Source organism: Lampetra planeri, chromosome 1, assembly GCF_965212315.1.
Source record: "Lampetra planeri chromosome 1, kcLamPlan1.2.h2, whole genome shotgun sequence".
Lineage (NCBI taxonomy): Eukaryota > Metazoa > Chordata > Hyperoartia > Petromyzontiformes > Petromyzontidae > Lampetra > Lampetra planeri.
Genome location: NC_136107.1, coordinates 10,634,943 through 10,650,451, shown reverse-complemented (window position 1 = coordinate 10,650,451; position 15,509 = coordinate 10,634,943). Strand labels below are relative to the sequence as shown.

The 15,509-nt window shown below is 45.8% G+C and overlaps 1 protein-coding gene across 1 annotated transcript in view; it reads left to right on the top strand.

Annotated features, from left to right (window-relative positions):
- Nucleotides 1–4,269: 4,269 nt before the first annotated feature.
- The window catches only part of LOC144717646 (R3H domain-containing protein 1-like), a 114,985-nt gene continuing 103,745 nt past the window's right edge, over nt 4,270–15,509 (top strand). The window contains 2 exon segments of the mRNA XM_078593171.1: nt 4,270–4,338; nt 10,391–13,386. The gene's annotated coding sequence lies outside the window, so the exon portion shown is untranslated.

The window sequence follows — 15,509 nt, the reverse complement described above, 5'->3', positions numbered from 1 at the left end:
ACGCGCGGCGCTCAGAGCCAATAGGAAGCGCCGTACCTGAGCCGCGCGGGTTAGCAACGCGCCGCGCAACAACAACACCCCTCCCCCCACGCGGCCTGCGCCCACGTGTTTGCGCACGTGGGCGCAGGCCACTTCGCCGGATTGGCCCGTTCCCTCGGCTTAGCGCGCGACAAATTCGTCGCCTCTGATTTGCCCACACGGAACACGTGCCACGCCCTCCTATGCCGCGGCGACGAATCTGATTGGCTTGGGGGAGGAGCAGAGGAGGGTTTTGATTGGGGGAAATCCACGCGTTTCATGTTTTTTTCTTTGGAGCCGTCCGTAAATGACGTCACGCACCTCGGGGTGGGGGGGGTCAGACATTTGTAACGATGTGTGACAAGGGGGGGGGGGGTTTGAGAAATGTGACGTCACATCAAAATGCGCATCTTTAAATAAATATAGACAACACGTTCTACTTAATTAAATAGACTTTTAATAAACATCAGAGTGCAGCGCCACCTTAAATACGCACTACAATGACAATAGTTTAAAGCGATTTGAAGCATGTTTTCTTTTTTTTTGGGGGGGGGGGCAGAGCTTTGTGACGTCATATTTGAGGGGGGGGGGGGTCTGACAAATCGTCCAAAATCGCGTTACGTTATTTATGGACGGCCCCTTTGCTCCAATGTGTATGTTTGTGGCTTTCACCGTCCATACTGACCAGCGTGGTGAACTGGTTAAAAAAACACTCCCCAATGTGTGGGGAAGTCTATCATCCAGCAGTGAATTGGCAAATGGCCTGTACAATTTACATTGAGTGAGCTTGGTGTAAACATTACGAAATCGTAAACGAGTTCTGGTGGCGTAACCAGTGACATTGGCAAATTTGGAAAACTTGGCAGGCCCTTTCCCGAAAAGAAGTCTGGACTTGGCGAGTCTTTCCTAGGTGAATGAGTGTAAGATAAGAGATGAAATAATTTAACTGGCTGGCGTCATGCTACCACCAAAACAAGGCAAAAATATTCATAATACAGTTTTTTTTTGGGTTAGATCGCATAAATATGTAATGAGCGACTTCCGCGACACGTCGTGTAGAGGATACTTTTATTTCTCACACTGGGCACAACACAGGCCAACACATCCTTCTCACTCTGAGTACAACCCTTAGATATTAACGTTTTTACTGGCTACACACAGCCGATCACTCGGCGTGGTCCCACCGCCCTCACTTGGCTACGCCGCTGCCTGGCGGCGTGATGATGATGGCGATGGGAACCCTGCAGGAGATCTTCTACGTGGCCGGATGACGGAGAGAGATATCGGCGAGCAGCTACGCAGCCAGGACCCAAGACTCCACACACGAACCCCGAGCCCCGGGTCCGCTCCCCCTTATATCCCCCCAGGCGTGGCCAGGCCCCGCGTCCGGCCACGCCCTCTCGTGGAACCTTCGAGCAGGTTCCCGGAGTATCTGGACTAACCCCACCTTTGCCCCAGATACATCTCCTTCTCTGATTGGTAGTTACTTTAACCGTGCCCGTACCCGTAATTCCCTTTCCCGGCCAGCAGGTGTCACCATATCATTACAAATATATAAATGTATCATTTAAACCCGCCACCACCCGACACAGCCAATTAGTAAGGTTTGTCACATAAACAGAACAAACCAATTAGTTACTAGTACAGCACACTGGTGTGTTGGAGAGCAAAGCAACAACATTTACAATCTGAGTACGACCTTTCGCCAGTAATTACAACCAGCTTCATCAGGCGACAGCCAGATTTGTGGAGAAATCTTCCTCTGTCGTTCCTTAAAGAGAGGGGTAGATGTGATGACGTCACTGGTGTGCTGTTCTTGCGCGAAGTGGGTGGGGGGAGGATTAATGAATGCATATAAATGACCATGGGTATGCATTGACGGTTGGGTTATTTGCATGCTAATAAAAGCACATTATGCATGCACATTATTCATGCCCATTGTTATTGTACCTCCTATTGAATGTGTGCACTAAAATAGCCATACCAGTTATTGTTGAAGGGTAATCCCTATTGAAGTATGGTGACCTGTATAGGCATGCGTTTAAACTATATTACTTGATTTGAAGCTTTCGTGATTGCAGGAATTACTCTTTGGTTCTTTCGGTCAAGTCACGTAGAAATAAAATTAATTAAATAATATAATACGACGTTTCGATTGCAATACAAGCAGTCGTAATCAGGTAGAACTAAATTTGAGAGAGAGACAAAACACAGACACGGACACACACAGACAGAGACAACAGTCTGCTGGAGCAGAGAAATAAGCATGTCAATGAGAGAGCTGTGTGTAAATCCACCCCGAAGCGGCCGGGGGAGAGAAACAGCGAATGGACCGATGCGAGCCTGGTAAATTGTTAGAGCGAGAAATAGGCAGGTGAGAAAACAAACTTAGCTAATTTTTGTAAATGTAATGCAATGCAACGCAGAGAGTTGGCTAAATACACAGTTAACGCATAGTCTGGTTGATTACGTTCTCCAGAGATTGCTAAATTAGAAGTTAAGTGTGAAATTTGACCAACAGAAACACAGAGAGAGAGAGAAAACAAACTTACACCCTCTCCGTAAAGGTGGTTCAAACTTGTTTTGAAGCTTTCGTTTTGTCTCTCTCTCAAATTTAGTTCTACCTGATGACGACTGCTTGTGTTGCAATCGAAATGTCGTACTCTATTATTTAATTAAATGTATTTCTACGTGACTTTACCGAAATAACCAAAGAGTAATGAATGTATTACTTGATTATTCGCTTCCAAGCAGAACGAAGCCTATAGCTATCCGAACGGTTAAACGTATTTTTATTTATCTCAATTTCTATAGATTATCTAATTAGTCTTGGCTAGTAGTAACTAGTTTTGCACACAACTTAAACATTATCAAAATCAATTGAGTGTCTTTGTTGGCACGCGTCTTCTGCCCCTGCCGACAGTTGTATTTGGTAGTATTTAATGTTCCTTTGGTGTTATTTTAGTCTCGTTCTGATTATTCGTCCTGTTTTCCCAACATAGCATTTGCCACACGTGCAATTAATACGGTGCACACCTTCTGTTGATAGCTTCGGTAATACATATTTTGTACCAGATAACACATTCCTGCGGAGGGAGCTGGTAGGAACGTTGGGTTGCTCGGTCAATGGCCAGGGTCAACGGCGGCGTGGTGTATTCCGCAAATAATCCCTACTGTGAGAGCGGGCACAAGCCGGCGTGAGTAGGTTAAACGTTGAGTTTTATAAGGGCACCACGGGGTGACCAGCCCCTCCCCACCCAGCCCCATCCCTCCCACCCCCCACCCAGCCCCACCCCTCCCACCCCCCACCCAGCCCCACACTCCCCACCCAGCCCCTCCCCACCATGCCCACCCAGCCCCTCCCTACCCTCCCCTCCCCACCCAGCCCCTCCCTCCCCACCCAGCCCCTCCCTGCACGACGGACACAATAATCCCCTGTGGGGTGGTGTAACCTGGAGGTTCCTACGAGTATTAATTTCTGTATTTTATGTACCGTGCCAAGTCTGACTCGGATGTTTTGTTTTTCCAAACATCTGGCTAGTTTATCAGTAACTCCCGCAATGTACGTTATTGTTTTATAGTTTTAATTACTTGGTCAGTATCCACGGTTGTGTTATTTGATTTGGTTTTGGCATTCAGTGCCCTATTGATTTGTGTATCATTGTAACCGTTCAATTGCAGCGCTTATTTAACATACTCTTTTAAAATAATAGAAATAATAATAGAAATAAAATAATAAACCACAGTGATTTATTATTTTATTTCTATTATTTTGTATTACTTCTTTTTACCTACGTGACTTTACCGAAAAAACCTAAGAGTATGAATCCTTGCAGTCACAAAAGCTTCAAATCTAGAACATCTTTAACATGTTTAATTTAACTTCTCAGACTGTCACCATCTGACACTTTCTTAGCTCGATGTATGAGCGTCTTGATGAGAGAGTATTTCTGTGCGTGGTGATGGTGTGACTTTTCAGATAGGCGATCAGCGTGCGTTTTCTTTCGGCAGAACATCCAGAAATTAATATTCTGCTCGCGGCAGAATATTATGGATGATATTGGTCGCGAAAGCCTACGCGTTAAAACCAATAAAAAAATAACAACTTTGCGTATGACGTCACCCCGATGTGAGCAGTGCGCGGTGACGTCACCCCGCTGTGAGCAGTGCGCGGTGACGTCACGGCGTTTGTGACGTCGTCCAAACACCGCCAGAGCCCCGCATGTTGCGGTGACGTCACGGGCCTCGCTGCTGCTGCTGGGAGCCGAGCGGGGAGCTGCCACCACCGCCGCCACCGCCGCCTCCGTGCTGATAGCGCAGGTGCTGCTGATGATGATGAGTGTGAGCTGTCCGGGACGTTGGCCCTCCTTTTTCAGCGTCGGAGCAGGACAGAGGCGAGGCGGCCCAGCGCAGCCCCAGCGCTAACCTCGACTCTGGCGCCCTGCGGCCCCTGGGGTCGAGGCGGTCTGTCTGTGTGTGTGTCTGTGTGTGCGCTTCTGTCTGTGTGCTCGTTGTTGTGTATGTGGATTAGAATACCTGAACCCGTTCTGGGAGGAGTCGCCAAGGTCGATTCATCCTCAAATGAGTACCCTGGTCCGTGGTGTAAACATCAGTACTGGGGAGACAAAGACGGCCGGGCGTGGTATTTGGCACCCACCCCCCTCGTCTGCCGGTTTCAGCCTTAATAGGTGCTCGCTAGCAGCGCTTGCTCCAGCGGTATGTTAAAGGCTATACGGAGGATCTTTGGGGGGAGGCTGGATGCAGTGATTGATCTTGGGGTGGGTGTCACTATATGATGTGTATTGGGGGGGGGGGTGCTTAAGTGTTGTGCGTGTTGAGTGTTGAAGGGTGTTTGTTGGCGGGGGGGGGGCAGATTCAGTGTTCAATATCTGTGGGGAGAGAAGGTTCAGTGAATGGGGGGTGGGGTGGGCGATTGTGTGTGGGGGGGGGTGTACGCGTTCAGTGCGTCTCTATCTTATTTCGGTGTTTCCACCGTGGTCCTCCTGCCCGCGAGCCTTCGACACTTCACGTGACCTCCAAGTGCACCTGGCCTGGCACAGGCGCCGTGGTGACGTATTCGTATTGGCTCGGTGTGTGTATTGAGGGGAAGGGGGGCGCGGATTCAGTGGTTTTGTATGGGGGGTGGGGGGCTGAATGTATTTTCGGGGAGGTTCTGTGTCTGTATGGCTGGTGGGGGGGGTGGGTCAATGTGTCTGTAGATATGGGGGTTTGCGTGTTCAGTGTTGATTGGGGGGGGCGGTCAGTATGTGTGTGGGGTTCAGTGTGTGGAGCGGTGGGATAGCGGTTAGCGCGCTGCGCTACAAACCCGGCCACCCGAGTTCGATTCCGGCTCACGGCCCCCAACACCACCGGTGACGATTGTCTGAACCGGTCCGGGGTCTCCCCTAGGTCGACGTGGTGTTGTCCATCCCCCCCCCACCCCTCGTGTGCCGTGCCGGTGTTCATAGGTGCTCGTTAACAGCACTTGCCCCATCAGGTTATACGGGGGATCGTTGTCTTTGTGTGTGTCGAGGGTGGCGAATTCAATATTGGTGGGGTGGGGTGGGCTCAGTGTGGTGGGTCGTTGAGTGAGAGTGTGTTCGTTAAGGAAGGGGTGGTGGGGGCAGGATTGTGTGTTGGGAGGGTATGGGTTGTATATTGGTGGGTTTGTGTGCGTGTGGGTCAACGTGTGTGTGTGCGTGTGGGTTAACGTGTGTTTGTGCAAGCACCTATTAAGGCCCGAATGAAGATAGTGGGGAGAGGTGGCGAATTATCCGAACCGGGCCTGTGCCTCACGTAGGTCGACTCTGCCTCAAATTAGTATCTGGCAGAGGTGGGACAAAGTCATTGTTATGCAAGTCCAAGTCGAGTCGCAAGTCATCAAATTCATGACTCGAGTCTGACTCGAGTCCAAGTCACATGACTCGAGTCCACATCTCATAGGTGGGACAAAGTCATTGTTATGCAAGTCCAAGTCGAGTCGCAAGTCATCAAATTCATGACTCGAGTCTGACTCGAGTCCAAGTCACATGACTCGAGTCCACACCTCTGGTAACTGGTGCGGTGTGTAAACATCTCCACGAGGGAGACAAAGGCGGCCGGGCGTGGTGCTGGCCACGCCCGGCCCGTCTTAATAGGCGCTCGCTAACAACACTTGCCCTAACATTCAGTTTAGACTATACGGGGAATCTTTATATTTGAGTGCGTGGACGGATTTGCGTGTGGGTGGCATATTGGTTTGTTTTTGTGTGGGTTCGTTTGTCCGTGTGTGTGGGTACGAGAAGGTTTGAATGTGTGTCGATGTGTGTGGTTTCGTGCCCGTGAATGTATGGATGTAAATGTACACAGGTTTGTGTGGATTTGTATCATCTATGTTCCTAGTCCTGGCCACACCGAGATGTGCGTGGTATGCGGGCCTTAATATTGGCACTTGCTAACAGCACTTGTCAAAAAAAAATCTGCAACTGAAGGTAAATTAACTTCTATTATAATGCATTTACGTGTTGTAAATGCTTTGCGTGTGTGCCCTTGTAGATTCGTGTTCGTATATTGTTGTGCATATGCCCTGTGTGTGGCTACGCACATAGTGGTGTGTGTCATCTATTTTATTATCCACGCACTGTACGGCATGTTCGCTTAGCTGCTGAAACACAAGGGTGGCTTCTATTGTGCGCTGATGATGATTTAGAACACAACACACGCTTGGATAGAAACCCACATACAGAGGAGACCACGGCCTGCAGCACATTAACTATGCAGCCAAGCCACCTGAATTGCATCCATGTCTGCTGCCTGCCCTTGTCACCCTGCGTGCCACCTAATTAGCCACACTGCTTTTCCAGCCTCCCTCTCCAGCCTGTTGCCCGTGATGAGTACCGATTACACAAGCATGTGTATTTGCTGCATTCTTTCATCTGAACATTCAATATTATGGGGGGGGGGTCAACTGTTACATGAAAACAAATGCTTCCGATTGTTATAAAACGAAAATAATTGCCAATGCGTTTGATAATTCTAATTTATAGATACTACATAGTGATAATTATTTGGAAACTCTCAAGTGGTATGAGATCAAGGAAATCTTCATTACCTGCAAGACATGGCAAGTGCAAACAGGTGACATGGCTTCACATTCGAATGTGGTGCAGCTTGTTTACATCTGGTGGGCAAAGCAAGGCAAGACTTTGATTACAAAAAGTGGAGGCATTGTGGCAGTACTGTGTTGTCATGACGATTCATGAAGGATTATTGACAGAATTGACCACAGTATGGAACTGTTTCAAGGATGCCTCAAATGTAGAAACAACCCACATTATAAAAAATAACAGCTGAAATGAAAATTTAAACTAGATATTACGTGACTGAGCGGAAAATAAGATGTCAACTTTTCAGACGAATGGTCGCCTTCAGAAAGTGTATCCTGGTTATTAATAGACATGCTACATTTAGAGTGACCAAAGTTCCAACAAAAGGGTGTTCACACTAATAACGTGCGCATATTATCAATGTTACTTTGTTTAAAATATGATCGTACAATATCTCGCATTGTGTCCATATTATAGTGTCAATTCTCCATGGGCTGTCTTGTGGTCTGTAAGTAAAAAAAAATGCTGATGGACATGCATTGATGCATCGGCTGAATGGCAATTGTAAATGTTTTACTGATTGATGTATTATTCTGCCATCTCCAACGAAACACTGTTACAAAGGCACCAGGGCCTTAGCTGCACAGCAGACTGAACTGTGCGCACACTAACGAACTATTTCTCGTGAAAATGAAATTATTTAGGATTTAAAGGAAGATGTAATCCAAAAACCAAATAGCTCTTGCAGATACATTTCTAGGCTGTGCTTTCCTGGAGGTTTAGCATGAGTTTGAGATTTTGTTTATGGGGAAAAATACAAAAAAAATTACAGCTAAAATAATGATGGTACTGAATGTCACATCACTACATCTGATAACCCATCAATGCAACCAGATAAAAACGTTTAGTGCAATTATGCCTTTAAAAAATATTTCCAATTTTATTCCATTTGCGATATATGCATCATGTTGTGAAACAAATAATCCTTTCAGATCTCTCGTCGAGGAGTACAACCCTTTTTTAGAGAACAGCTCATGGCAGCACTTATCACAAGCGCTACCTTAGAGATCCCTTTGTGACCTCTGTTCTACGCAGTAGAGGGCAGCACTATCCCACCCACTCTGCCACTTAGAGTAATGTTCGTCAGATTGAAATCATACTGATATTTTAAATTCCCAGAGCCACAATGTAACCAAATTGATCATAGACCCATAGTTAATGTGATGGATTTTTTATGCAACTCACTGAACTTGAGAACCTAGTGTAATCACAGACGTCTGCCCAGATTAAAACTCAGGGTTTCAGCAGTGCCAGCGCAATGCTCTGACCTCTGAGCCACCTGGCCACTTTGCAGTGATGCTATCTTGGTGTGTCGGTGTATAAAGTTTTTTTCTGCAATAGGCATGCTTTTGAATCATACACAAGGTGACACGTGTTCTGTGCCAAGGTATACTGCACACTGATGTTTTTGCACTTGACTTAATTGCCTTTTTTGTTTTAGGGCATATCGTTTGACATGCAAGCATTCCAGTCCAATGCACATAGCAATTTTTCCAATAAATTGTGGAGCCACTATGAGCAATGCTTTTTAAACTGGCACAAATGTGGTTTCTTAAATTGTACATATCATCGTTTTACAATGTGAGCATTTGACAGCATTATTGCAACTTTTTATAAATTTCAAGTGGTGGCTAACATCAGAACTGTTCTGCAGATAATAAAAAAAAATCAGAATGTTCGTGCATGTTCCAGCCGTGCCATTGGGCACTCTATTGATGTAAGAATCCTCTGGGAGCATATCGTCTACGATTTTGGGATTGAAGTCAGTTTGGGGTGAAAGGGCTTCACGAAGACACCCGCTGCTTTGCAGCAACCTTGCACATGCTACGTTGGAATGGTGTAGTAGAGCACGGGTGCCCGATGTCAGCAGCTTGCCCACATTTATTTTTAGGTCTGTTCTTGCCGCGCGAACAGGCAGCCCACCCCAGGGACCATTTCTTTTAACCCTTGCTGCGTATGGTGGCCAGCCTTCATAGTGCACATTGTGTCTGCCTCGTACGCTTTAGAGGATCCCTTGTGTGTTTCACACATATCTGAGGCTTTTGTTTGGTTGCAACTGACATCACTCCAAGTGGTACGGAGCAATAATTAGATGTTTTCTATTCCGATTGAAATGTTATTTAGATTTTAATATGGGATTGTATGACAACCAATATTTTTCACGTGTAGTGAAAAGTGCAATGCATGACATTTTCAAAGTAAATAGACATTCGAAGGATGTTTATTTTCACGTACATTGACAAAGGTGAGAAGCGTTGAATTAAATTCTGAACGCGTTTTGCAACCATGCAAAACATTTTTTAAATAAATAAGTACGTGCATTTCCAAAATAATTCACGTGGTGTTTGGTGTGGGCATCAGTATGGTGTCACCTTGTGTATGTGCTTGGGAAGCATCCCGCAGCCTTTGAAGGATTTAGGCAGTTGCTGCTGCGGTGGTGTGCCAACCCATTTCTGGGGGTGGTAGGAGGTAGTTGTGGGGGTGGTCGGAGGTCCCTGGGGGGTGGTAGGAAGTAGCTGGTGTAGACAAGGCAGTGGTGGGCTGTAGTCTTCTTGCAAATATGAAAGTGAGGCGGAGTATATCAATTATGTCTTGCTTTTGGCATAAGTGCCACAAAGCTTGGGAATAATTGTACCTTTCAATTAACCATGTTAAGGCGGTGGATCGGTTTGAGTCAGCCTTGGGTTTTATTTTAAAGGGCCTTATGTCGTTAGCGTCACTTGGTGTTAATTTAATGATTGGTAGTATTCCTTGAAATCGACAATCTATCGACAGTAGTTGACGTGGATAATCAAACGAAAAACTTGGGCTGATGCTAATTGTTCCTTGTTACAAATACAATTGCACACAAAAACACTCTCAGTGCTGTGCTTGCTGCATGTGTATTGGAATGACGTTTTCATTGTCCATATCTCCTGAAATGTTGTCATCTATAATATATAAAAGAGAAATTTGTGAATATGTGTGTCTGTTCGAAATGTTTAGCATACTTCCCGACATGCAACAAACTTGAAATTTGGCATGTGGGCAGCTTCCAGAATATACACAATGCAAAACGTATAAAAATAGACTTTTGTATTTTGGGGGGGGGGGGGGGTTGCAATAATGGATATATTTTGCATGGCAAGTGAGCGGTGACATCACATCTGTGATATCATCCGCATGCGGCAGCGTCACGCAGTGTGTGTGCTGACGTCATGCACCCTCCCCCCCCACCCTCCGCGTAGGCCGTGTATTAATCCAAGACAAGAATCCAAGTCTCGGGCGAAGCCGGGTAGTAAAGCTAGTGCTGTATATAAACAGGTGCACATTTTTAATATTGTATTCTGTTAGTGTATAAGTGCTTGGATCTTGGGCAATGCAGATTGGTGAAGACAGAGGTGTCTCGGACTGGATTAGATATTGTACCCCACTGATATTAACTGTGGCTCCGGATTTAGAAATGTATATTTGGAATTAATGGTTTATTCTATCATTGTATATGTGCATTATATTGTAAGGATATCTATTATTAAGCACTATTATATAATTCACACACTATGTTAAAAGTCAAAATAAAATACTGCAGCAGGACATGCTTTCCACTCATGTGGTATTATGTAATAACGTTCCCACTTTAATGAACCCACGTGGCCAGAAAGGATGAATGTGTAATGTGATTAGGTACTATTACTCTAAGCAGTGACTTTTCGTGGTCTTTATGAGATCCTAAGATCTCTCCTAGCATCAGACAGACTCATGACCTCTTTTAGATTGAAATGAATGAACATTCAAACTTATTTCTGGCGGTATTGCATACTGTAGTGTTTACATTTGTTTGGCTGTTTCAGCTGTGAACATTACATGCTGAAACGGCACAGTCCTGTTGTGAGAGAAACTGATTTCAACAGCTGTTGTCTAAGAAAAAAGCATTGCAGTGGACAAGGATGTTGTACAAGCGAGCTATTTGCCCTAACGAGTGAGCCAAGAGAATGAATCAAAAAACATTTCGTTTTGCCATTCCAATCCCCCTCATACGCCATGAGAGATAACTGCAAAATAAATTACTACCCTGTGAATATGCTAATGTATTTTACATGCTTTAACATTTTCGTTTACATGTTATTTACCTTAACTATTGGAGGCAAAATTAAATATGCACGAAACAGCTCTCGGAAATAGCAGTCAGGTTTCCGTTTTCTAATGATTTATTTCCGAATCTGATCTGTTTTTGAAAAGGTAATGGTTTATTAAATGAATTAATTCTTGATGCACTGTTTCTCCCTTTACATGTGTTGCCTGCATTTAATCCAAAAGAGCATTGCTGTAGAATGTGTGCACATGTGAATTTGCACTCCGATGTGTGACTACACATGTGCAAGCAGGCATTATTTATATCCTACTTGTGGTGTGAATGCCCATAGGGAATGCACTCATAAATGTGCCGTCTTTTTCAGAAAGTTGATATCTAAACGTGGTTTTGACCCGAGCTGGGTCATTCCTGTGCATGTACTTTCAATTTAAACAATAGATTCCAAGTATGTAGGCTGTCATAAATAAGGAGATTGACATCTTCATTTGTCCCTTGAAAAGGAGTGCCAGGAGGAGGATGATGTACTCTATTTCAATGTCCAGAAAATTATATTGTTTGATCTTGTTAAGTATTTGTTCCCTGGCATACGGTTATTATTGATAGCAGGTACTGTGTGTGCAGATGTAATAATGTTCCAGGAGACTTTGACACCGGGGTTGGAGGCACACGTATTTATTCTGTGTCGGTACAGTACAGCACTGACATACAACACTGGAGGGGGTATCGGCCCCCTCACCCGTCTAACTGGGGATACACTCTCTAGCTACACCTAGCCTACCTCTGGGTCCTCCACTAATGGGCTAGAGGAGGCTAGCTAGCCCGACATTGGTAAGTCGGGCTTACGGTACCCGGAGTCCCAGACCAGCTCTGACAAGAGCACTGGCTCTGGCTCTCGGGACCACGCCACTGGCTTGATCCTGTGCGGCCCTGATAAGGGCGGCGATCCAGGGGAGTCCAGGGCTCTGTCTATGATGATCTTCCGTCTTCACTGGTTTAGCTTAACATCTCTCCCTGAGCCCTCCGGCTCATCCCCTTTTATACCAAACCCCCCGCTCAGAGTCAGCCCCCCAGGCTGCCCGATGCGGACGTCGCTGGGAGCACCTGCTCGTGCACCGACATAGCCACGCCCACTGTGTTTCTTTCCCATCTGATTCCATTGTATACAGCCCCTCCGTAACACCCCTACACAGAGCAAGAAAAACTTGTATAAGTGACACTTATGTGTGACTTTGACTTCGATGCCAATTTCACATGATGCCAGGCGCTGTCGTGTGCATGGCAATCTAAACAAAATGTAAACATAATTGCTAAAAGTTTCGCAGGATAAAAATATGTTGCCGTTAGCCTCGTGCAAGGTGCTCCCTCGACAACGTTCATTTTTCAGCACAGGGCTGGAGACTTTTTTGAGAACATTCCGATTTTGAAATCTGCACAATTCTTGAAGCTTGGTCATAGACCAGGTAGGTTTATGTGGGCTGCACACGCGCCCACACACACAGTCCCAGGGTGCAAACAGCACCTCATCACCTGTGCTGTCGTAGCTAGTTCATTGTGACCTCGATGCTTAAGTACATCTGTGGGAGATGTTCTTAAGTGCTGTTGATGGTGCTGTTAGGAAATGCTTCCCAAGGGCTTATTTGTGACTGTGAATGTGTTACACAAATGGATGGTTCAGAACAATGTGTTTTGTCTGAAAGCAATTTCATGTAGTTCTGTGGACAATGCAGATATGTTTCAATAGATAATATACTCATTTAGTGAAGTATACATCTATATATATAAAAGGGAAATTTGTGAAAATGTGTGTCTGTTCGAAATGTTTAGCATACTTCCCGACATGCAACAAACTTTCAATTTGGCATGTGGGCAGCTTCAAGACTGTACACAATGCAAAAAGTAAAAAAATAGACTTTTGTATTTTGGGTGGGGGGGGGGCGCAATAATGGATATATTTTGCACGGCAAGTGAGCGGTGACGTCACATCTATCATGTGTCCCGCGCATGTGGAAGCGTAACGCAGTGCAGTGAAGCGGTCAGCGCGCTGCGCTACGAACCTGGCGACCCGAGTTCGATTCCCGCTCACGGCCACCACCGGTGACGATTATTTGAACCGATCCTGGGCCTCCCCTAGGTCGATTCAGCCTCAAACGAGTAAGTGGTGTGCTGTGTGAACATTGCCACTGGGGGGACAAAGGCGTAAAGCTAGTATGATATATATGAAAAGGGGGAATTGATGACTTGCATTAAAGTTAGATTTTTTTTCCTTGTCACCTTTGAGTATGCACATTCACTCTTATAGCAGTCGGACAGCTGTAAAGCACCGCGTTGATAGATACTGCTCGTGTATGTCGGTTAAATTAAATGCGACCCAAACGTTAGATAAACACTGCATAATTCCATTGCCTACATTTGGCTGAGATTGCTTGCGATTGATAACACGTGATTTAAAACAGCCGCAATTTGGCCGCAGCCTTCCCTGGGTGGTGTTACGTCGCATCTGGAACGGATTTTGTCCACATGGCGGTGGTGGTGATGTTGGGGTGGAAGCGACCCCCCCTGCTTCGCGAAGATGGCAGCCGACAATTGGCTTTCAGCTGGCCCAGTGCAAAAGTGACATGGCCTGCAATCTGTGCCACGTGCGTGGGTGTGGGATACACAGCCTGGCGTGACTCTGTCAACTTCCGCTTAACAAGGATGTTTCTATTACATCCTGAAAAATATCTGAAACGATGGTGTGTTTTTATGCGCTGCTCGTGGAGACTTAAACACGTGTCAAAGACAATGTGATATCAGTGTACCACACGGCATGTGTCGTTCCTACATTGTATTGACAAAGTAATTAATGCCTCGATTACGAGGTACTGTACTCTTTAAATTACATTTTAATTTCAGGTTCACATCCTAACCTAAACATGCACGTTCAGAAGATGGTACCAGTCATGTGTGAACGTAGATACAGTACACATTACACACGAATACAATGCTTTTCCTCAGAATTCTTGTCATCATCAGCCACAGTCAATCACCTGCGAGACGAAGGCTTCCCAAAGCTGATGCCATCTCAGTGATTCTGCAATGCACGTGTGTTTTTAAAATAACAACAATATATTGAGCGTTATCGCTGAATGAAAAAATATACATATATATCTAAAACTACATGTCAGCCTTGTGTTTTGCTTTTAATATATTGTGTGCTTACATGTAATCATGGTTCAGTGCCATTGAGTCACGGGGATGTGGTTAATTATATTAAAAAAATAGATGGGATACAGGTATGGCAAATGATAATTATCGATGAAAATGTTTTTGATGGTTACCGAGTCACAAGAACAAACTCGTCGACAGTGCAATAAACAACTGTTAGAAAAACGATTCATTCAAAACTAACGTTAATACCTTGTAGTTTTCATTTCCGCAAAATTACTAAATGGAGAAATGTTCTCAAGAATCTCACGATATATTTTAACATATGTCACACAGTCTCCTGGGAGGGTGGGCTGGGTGAAGGCTTGTTGTGCATGCAGAATTTTGATTCGGAGGCCGACGATTGATGTGCGAGGGCCCCCCTGCACTATCCTCCATTCATGGGAGCGTCGGTGCTATTGAGGGGGCAGGGAGAGAGCGCCTGGCTCTGTGGGTGGGGGGGGCATCCATTGAGTCGGTAACGCAAAAATCTGTCAACTTGACCCCCCCCCTACCTGTACGCACGCGTGCTTTTTACCCCCCCTCACCACCACTTGAGTACGTACGCTTGACGTACCCCCCCCATCCCCCTCCGATATTTAATCCACGCAGAAACGATCAAGGATTAATAATATTGACGTGTTTACGCAAACATATAGTCAATCCACCGCCGGACTATTTAACTCATTTGAAGGCCAATATAGACAAATTATTATCGAAGATTCACACCCCCCCCACCTCCATTTCCTATGCGTACGTTGTCAGTAGACCCTCCATACACAAGCGGGGTTAGCCCCCCTCCCTTCCCCCCTCCATGCGTACGCACTGAATGGATGTCTCCCCTGGCCTCATTCACAAGCGCGCATCGCGTCGCTCCCCACCGCACCGCTCACGCCCCCTGCACCGTTGCTCGCTCACGTCCGCAAGTGGCACGCACGCACGCGCCGAGATGAGGGAAGCAGCAGCATGCGGGCACCCAAATGGTACGTAGCACTGACCTGGACGGCAACAGCATAATTATAATTGGTTGCCGTATCGTGCAAAGTTGTGCTTCGTGTTTTCGTGGATTAGTCGGAATTTTGTATTTTTGA